Below are 7,237 nucleotides of genomic sequence, written 5' to 3'. Positions count from 1 at the left end.
GCCAAGAGATGGATTCCCTTAAAACCAGCTGCGGCCAAAGAGCTTCTCCTTGACTGCCAGTTCTACCTCTGTGCTTCCTTGCGCAGCATGGCATTAACTGAGTTTGCAAATTGCTAACACTATCACATGGCGTTTTCATTATAGGTATTAACCTGACTGTGCAGAAGCTATGGGGGCTTTATGATGCTGGATCTGCACCATTCTGTTTTGCATCTTCAGAAATACATGTTAAAGTTATTATTTCTTCCCCTTTGCCTTAGCCCACAATCCACATTTTCATCCAAAACCTCTCAATAGCCTACTTGAATGCATGCTAACATTGGATACCAATACACTACAATAATATAGACATTCACTGTAAGAGTCCCAGTGTTCCTGGATTGGTAAAGTCCCCCTCCCATGGAGTTTGGTCATGAAAATCCACATAACGCATGCTTACTGTCCCCCACCCACCACACATCACCCACCACTCCCCAGCATCCTGCAACAGCCATAAGACTGCAGTCCAAGATGCCACAAAAACTATGGTGTGTCCCAGCAGCATACTGGGAGAGACCAAAGGTGCTGGGAGTGTTTCTGCTCTTGGAAAAAACAGGGATTTGCTATTTGAAATGTCCAAATAACATCGGAAGTAGGTGCAATGACTCCCAGGTTATAGAGGAAAACAGAAGAAACAAACCAAACCAAAGCCAGCAGCTGCAGACAGTTGGACCTAAGGGAAAATCTCCTTTCTTATCTCCATTTGGTGATGAATGTAGCTTTGAGGATGTCTGACAAGCAAACCAGTTAAACATATAGAGCTGGTGTAAGTATGCATAACTGCCTTCAAACATTTCCAAGCAATGTATGTGTCTGTGTGATCTCCAGCGTGGGCAGCCTCGACAGAGAGCAGAACAGGGACTGGAGAGGATCAAAAAGGGGGTTAAAAGAGAGGCAAGGCAGTCAGCTCATAGAGACCCTTGAAAAATGGAAGAACGAACTGAGCAGCAAACAGCAATTTGAGGGAAAATGCCTCTTGGGGCTGGGAGTCCAAAAAAAGAAGGGATTCAGGCAGCAGAAATGTGGGAAGGAGGAGAAAGAGAAAATTTCTTAATATAAGGAGTCAGGGGGATGAAAGGAGTGAGGGAGCACAAGAGATTTAGCAGTAGGAATTACAAAGAAGGATGGGAGGCAGATAACAAGGGAGATGTCAGAACTGGTGATAGACACTCCAGAGTATGAATGGAAGAATAAACCAAAATAATCAAAAAGAAGAGCTACTTAGGGCAGGGAACATTTTTCAGAGTATTTTTAAGTGCCAAAGATAGCAGGCTCATTTCCAGAGGCTTCCTCTGTAGATAATGGAAAGAGACAGGCTCCTCCAGGGAGCGTATCAAAGCAGCAAAGTTTCTTTCTGAAGAGCTTGTCTCTCTCCTCCAGTTCAAGAGGAAACGTAGGGAGCCAAGCTGCGTAACTGAAGTACCTACACTGCGCACCTAAAGCAAACACATCTCAATCAAAATAACACTAACTAGAACATGTGAACAGAGATAGTTTGGATAGCAGGTAGCAGGAAAAGGGAAAACAGCAGAAATAAAATAAGGAAATTCAGAAAAGATCTACTCAGAAAAAAATCAATTTTTCGTTGATCATTCTGGTGAACATTTGACAGCCCTTTCTCACACATTAACTGCAAGTAAGCAAACTAGTTGAATTGTAATTCTGTTGATGCAAAATTGAACACCTTAAATAAACAAAAGATCCCAAAACCATGAGAATAAAGTTCAAGCATGTAACTTATTTATCCTTTTCAGTTAAAGAAGTGAAATCTGTACCACAATTTTATTCCCATATTAATTATTCTCTTGAGCAAATAATTATGCATGCCACATCTCCCTGCGTGGCCAGTCCTTAAATAAATTTTGAAATCTGTTCTTTTAAATGGAAGGGCAGAATTCTACAGCAAATAAATTATAGGCTCCAAATCATTCAGATTTATATGTTCAGCATTCAAGGCTAACTTAAGTACTTCCTTCAGTCCTGAGGCACTGACTATTGATTTTAAAAGGTGTGTTGGTATTAGGGGGTTACACAATCTGAAGTTTCCTTCTCAAGACCATTAAGCGCTTACGTTTAAATCATTTTGCTTGCAAATTGCATTTGTTCAAATTTCTGTGGAATGCAAAAATAGAAAAAACAAACAAGGTTTCATTCAAAATGTCAATAGAAACATGATTTATTCCTGGGATTTTATGCATCTCTCTGGCTCTTTTCCCCACATTGATCTCTTTCTCTGGAAGTCACCATTTCTCTTTGTCTCCCAAACAAGCTAAGCATGAGAGGACAAGCACTTCAAGCAAACAAGTTGTTACCCTGAAAGACTTTCCATGATTAGGGTCTTAAGCAAAGACCTTTTGCAAACCTGTGCCCCTGCAAATTTAGGATTTGGATAGGGTGAGGATTCGAAATGCTACAGACATAGAATTAGAGAACTATGCTTCTTGAAATATTTAACTTGTTGTATTTATGGTGGTGTTCTGGGGCATAAGACACTTGCAAATTGCATCACATTCTTGCTATTGCCCACAAACGGCACACGGTCTGTGCAAAAGGGACTTCTAAACATACCATTCTGTGCTTTGGGCACTGCAAATCCAACTGGCTGGAAAGAAGTATCTAAAAGTATGCTTGGAAATGTACTGTAGTGATATTCTTGGAAATAAAGAGGTGACAATTGCAGGACATCTCTGTACAAGAAAATCCCAGTGCTCAAAATACAGGTGCCATGTGACTATTTCTAAAGAACTCATCCGAATTTCACACCGATGACACTGCTCTTCTGAATACCCTTTTAGGGTCATTCTATCATGTCCAAACACTATTAACAGAAGAAGAACTGATACCAAAAAAATAAACACACAGCTAAGAACATCACTAAATAACACTGTGGAAGATTTGTTTAAGGTAGCATTAAACCAAGCGAAGCAAAGCCAATGATGACGATAGTCAGGTAACTAGCTATAGCAAGCCCAGCAATTCAAAACAGCAGTGTGTGGACAAGCACAGCAAGCAGGAGAGATTAGGCTGGAGCCAAACACTAACTGATCTTCAGAAATATAAAACACCATCGGCAATGAACTTCCATTACACCAAAATCCGAGCAGACTTTTCAAGGTGATAAGTGATGCTGTGCAGGAAGCAGTTGCAGTTTTATTAATTTTGCTGGAATCAAAATCTTCCAGAAGGAAAAGAAGTGCATTTTGACTTGCATCATTGCATTGTGAGAAAAAACAAACTGTCTAATTAGGATTCAATGATTAATTCTGATATATTATTCCTAATAATAATGATGAGCAAAAGGAAATTTAACAGGTAGCTCCATGAACAGAGGAGTAAATGGAACCTGGATCCCCATAGCTCTGTGTCTTAGTGTTGGTTGGCTTGTGTATTTAAGAAGATGAGAAGCTATGCCTGCAGCTGGATGTTTTTAAGGTCTTCCTCTCATATGGTCTCACTGTTTTCTAATAGAGGTTCAGCTCCTGCTGCAGTTTTCCTTTCCACAAGAACATTTACGGGATCTCTCTTTTTTGTCCATCTACTTTCATGAAACTGGTAGCCCTTTAATATCTCTGAGCCCTCTACCCCTCTGTGGATTTGGTCGCGGTGTTCAATGGTTATTGGATAGAGGGCAAACACCTTCCACATGCATACGTGTAAGTATACACACAGAGCATGATCCCACGCTCATAATTTCCTAAGCAAATCATCCAAACAAAAATAAAGAGTTTTTCAAAATGACGAATCATAACACTGTTCCCAGAAAAGGCCAAAAATCAGTTTTTGCAGATTTTGTTTTGAAATGGTTTTGTTTGTTTGGTTGGTTGGTTGGTTTTATCAACGGTCAGCTATTCTCTGGCAAGGTTTCCAAACCTTTCCCTGTGTAAGCAGAACAGAACCAAGCTCAGACTTCCGAACCCAGTCCTGGCACTACACAGGAGTACCGTTGAGCATGAACTGCTCTTCATCTGCAAACTCAGCTCAGCTGGTGTAGGTACAGTCTGAAACCGCACACTCAAGCAAGGAACCACTGGAAGTCCAAGAGCTCCAGGCTGCCAGAGCAAATTGCAAAGGGTCTTGCAGCACTGCCAAGCAGTGTTCACTGGGCCTCCAGTGCTCTCCTACCTCACTTCCAGTTGCTTTTGCCCATGCCCACATTGGCCTACAAGCAGGAACACCCCTCAAAGCGTATTTCCACACTTCAGGTGGGCAGCATGTCTCCAAGTGCGCCGCTTGATATATTTCCCTACAGAGGGAAACCCATCCCATCGATCTCCCAATGCTGTGGCCCATCCACATGAAAAGGAGCAGGGAGGGACTATCCTTCCAAGCAATACTGACACTTCCAGTAACACCTCACAGAGGTGTCCAGTGAGCGAAATGAGCCCAATACCAGCACAAGGAAGGAACTGTTTGTACCCCGTAGGGCAGTCTGAGTTTGTTTAGGCAGATTCATGGCCCTTTTAACTTGAGAGTGCTGGAGAGATGTGGATCTTACACTTCCTGCTATTAAATACCAAATCCCACTGATGCCAGTGGATCTCACAAGAATAGAGTCACAGAGCCAGTAAGATGAAGGACCACATAAGACCCAATGGAGATGGGACAAGGTGCTACAAGAAACCAACAAAACATGCTCTCTGAGTTTGGAAGATATTTAAATAGCTATTGTAGCAATGAGAAAAAGCAAACACCTGCAGTTCTCTCTCTGTTACACAGCATAAGCCCACCGTGTTCATGAAGCTAATTTGATTTCGTGTGTGAAAAAGCCGGAAGAAAAACATTTAGCCTTCTTCTCCAGGTCCCCTTACTGTGATTTAGGACATGGGCATCATACAGATTTGCTGCTGGTTCCTAAGACAGAAACATCCGAATGGGAAGATCCAGCTTTTCTTGCCATGTCGGTCATGATGACATCTGAAAGACAATTTGCTTAACACTCCTTTAAAAAGAATCAAAGATGCCACCTGAAACCAGAGCGACGTGCATTTCCTCATAGCTGCTTGTGTTCCAATTAAGAAACATGATTTGTTTTCCAATACATGTTGTCACTTGCTGTGTTTACATTATGTCAAAGATGATAAAGAAGCAGAATCAAAACTGTATTAATCCCGTGCAGTTAATGCATGTTATTGTTTGAATGGTTTGAGCAACAGAATACCTGAAAGAGTGCAAACAAGTGACACCGAGCATGGAGCTCTGAGCAGCACGAGCTGTGGGTCTGGGCAGGAGGCTGTTTATGTCCTTCCTGTCACAAAGTGGATCATGTTTTTTGACAACATTTTTTTTTGCTGGACAACACTAGTTCATTGCACTGTGTGGGAAGGTGTTGGTTTTGATTGAAGCTTTGTTGGGAGGGTTTCTCATCTTTCATGTGGTCAAAGGCTGATAGCAAATTAGGGCAACTGTCTCAGATAATCAATAGCTCAATAGCCTAATTGGTAGGGGTACAGAATAAGTTTCTTTGCTCTTTCTCAGCAGGACAACTGGAAGCTGTTACTCATTGTATAAGTAATTAAAGAGTAATTGGGCCAGAGAGACTGAGGCCTTCACCTGCTATGGTAAGATTAGGACACGCCACTTGCACCACAGCGGCCAGCTTCTGTAGGTTCAGGGACATTTATACTCCCAGATGGGCATCTGGAGGCCTGACCAACACAGGCATCATTTCACAGCTCAACTTAATAACCCTGCCAGACCGGACTTCCACCTGCATCCCCTCCTTCCAACATGCTCTCAGAAATACCTCCAAATGGCCTGCCAAATCCAGAGCTCCCATGGAGATAAAAGTGCTCCACGAGCTGAGTTTGGCTGTCGGGTGTCTGGTCAATCATTTCTGTCTAAGATGCAGAAGGCTGCTGAAAACCTTGTCTCAAATTGGTCAGATGCAGGCAGGTCAGAGTGCCTTGTGCTGAACCCAGAGCACTTGCAGCAAAGACTGCTTCCAGCAAATCCGGCTGTGGATAAGAGCCAGGAGAGGCTGGGCAGGAAAGAGGCTTGTCTACCTGCCATGGAGGAATTTTTATCCTCAAACAGGTGTTGATGTACTAGGAAATCACCTCCAGCATAACACTTTGCCAATGCACAGTTCGAGCCAGAAAGTCTCCGTGCAAAGCTACGAGACCCGCTGCAAGGTGTGCTGTGTGCAGCTGTGCTGCTGTCAGGCCCACCTTAGTCAGCTTTGGCATCCTTACATCTTAATCCTGCATATGGGGTTGCTAACATATGGCAAAGTGGCCAAATGTATTTGCTGTGTTAGTCCTGGTTGTGCTGCTAGCTATAGAAACAGGCACATCTCTGCCCCTTGACATCCATGACCTTGAAATCTCATAGGTGTTTTTGATGCATTCCCCTGCGAGTAAGATATGTGAAGCTCCATCTGTGATATTCCTGTGCACTTCGACTCTTCAACTTGTGATTAGTTGACGAGTGTTAGCAAAACTTCCGTGAGCAGAGCACAGGTAGTCACATAACTGCAGCGTTCAGCAACTCACCTTGGCAAATCGCTATATCTGAGTCAGTGAGATATCTTCCAGCTTATTCAACCCATAGAAATGTATATATTAAAATATATTTTCACGCTCTTCGTTTGGGGCGATGGTAACATACGCTAATGAAGAGTAGGAAATACCATCCCGGGGAATTGTCGGATGAATGCCTTACCTCCAAAACCCTGGACCGCGCCCCTAGTTTGCGGCATAGCCCCGTTCCGGCGGGGCTCTGCAGTGGGGCCGTCCCGCCAGCCTGGGCGCCGCAGGGCCCGGAGGCACGGGGCGGGCGGCAATAGCCGGAGATGGCCCGGCCGGGGCCGCGCCGCCAGGATCGCCGCCCCTTCCAGCTCCGCGGGGGCGCTCACCGCCGCGGGGAGGAGCGGGCACCGGCGCCGTATAAGGCCCGCACGCCGTCCCGGCTCCGGCACTCGCACTGCCGCTCCCGCGCAGTCCGCGCCCGCCCTCCGGAGACACGCGGGCGGAGGCCTGCGCGGGGCGCACCGCACGCACCGCACCTGCCCCGGCGCGTGCAGGGTACCGCTCCGCACCTGCCCCGGCGCGTGCAGGTACCGCTCCTCACCTGCCCCGGCGCGTGCACGGTACCGCTCCTCACCTGCCCCGGCGGGCGGCGCACGGTACCGCTCCTCACCTGCCCCGACGGGCGCACGGTACCGCGACACCCCCGCCGGGTCCCGTCCCCATTCCCTTCC

Source organism: Calonectris borealis, chromosome 1, assembly GCF_964195595.1.
Source record: "Calonectris borealis chromosome 1, bCalBor7.hap1.2, whole genome shotgun sequence".
NCBI lineage: Eukaryota > Metazoa > Chordata > Aves > Procellariiformes > Procellariidae > Calonectris > Calonectris borealis.
This window is presented reverse-complemented; position numbering follows the sequence as displayed.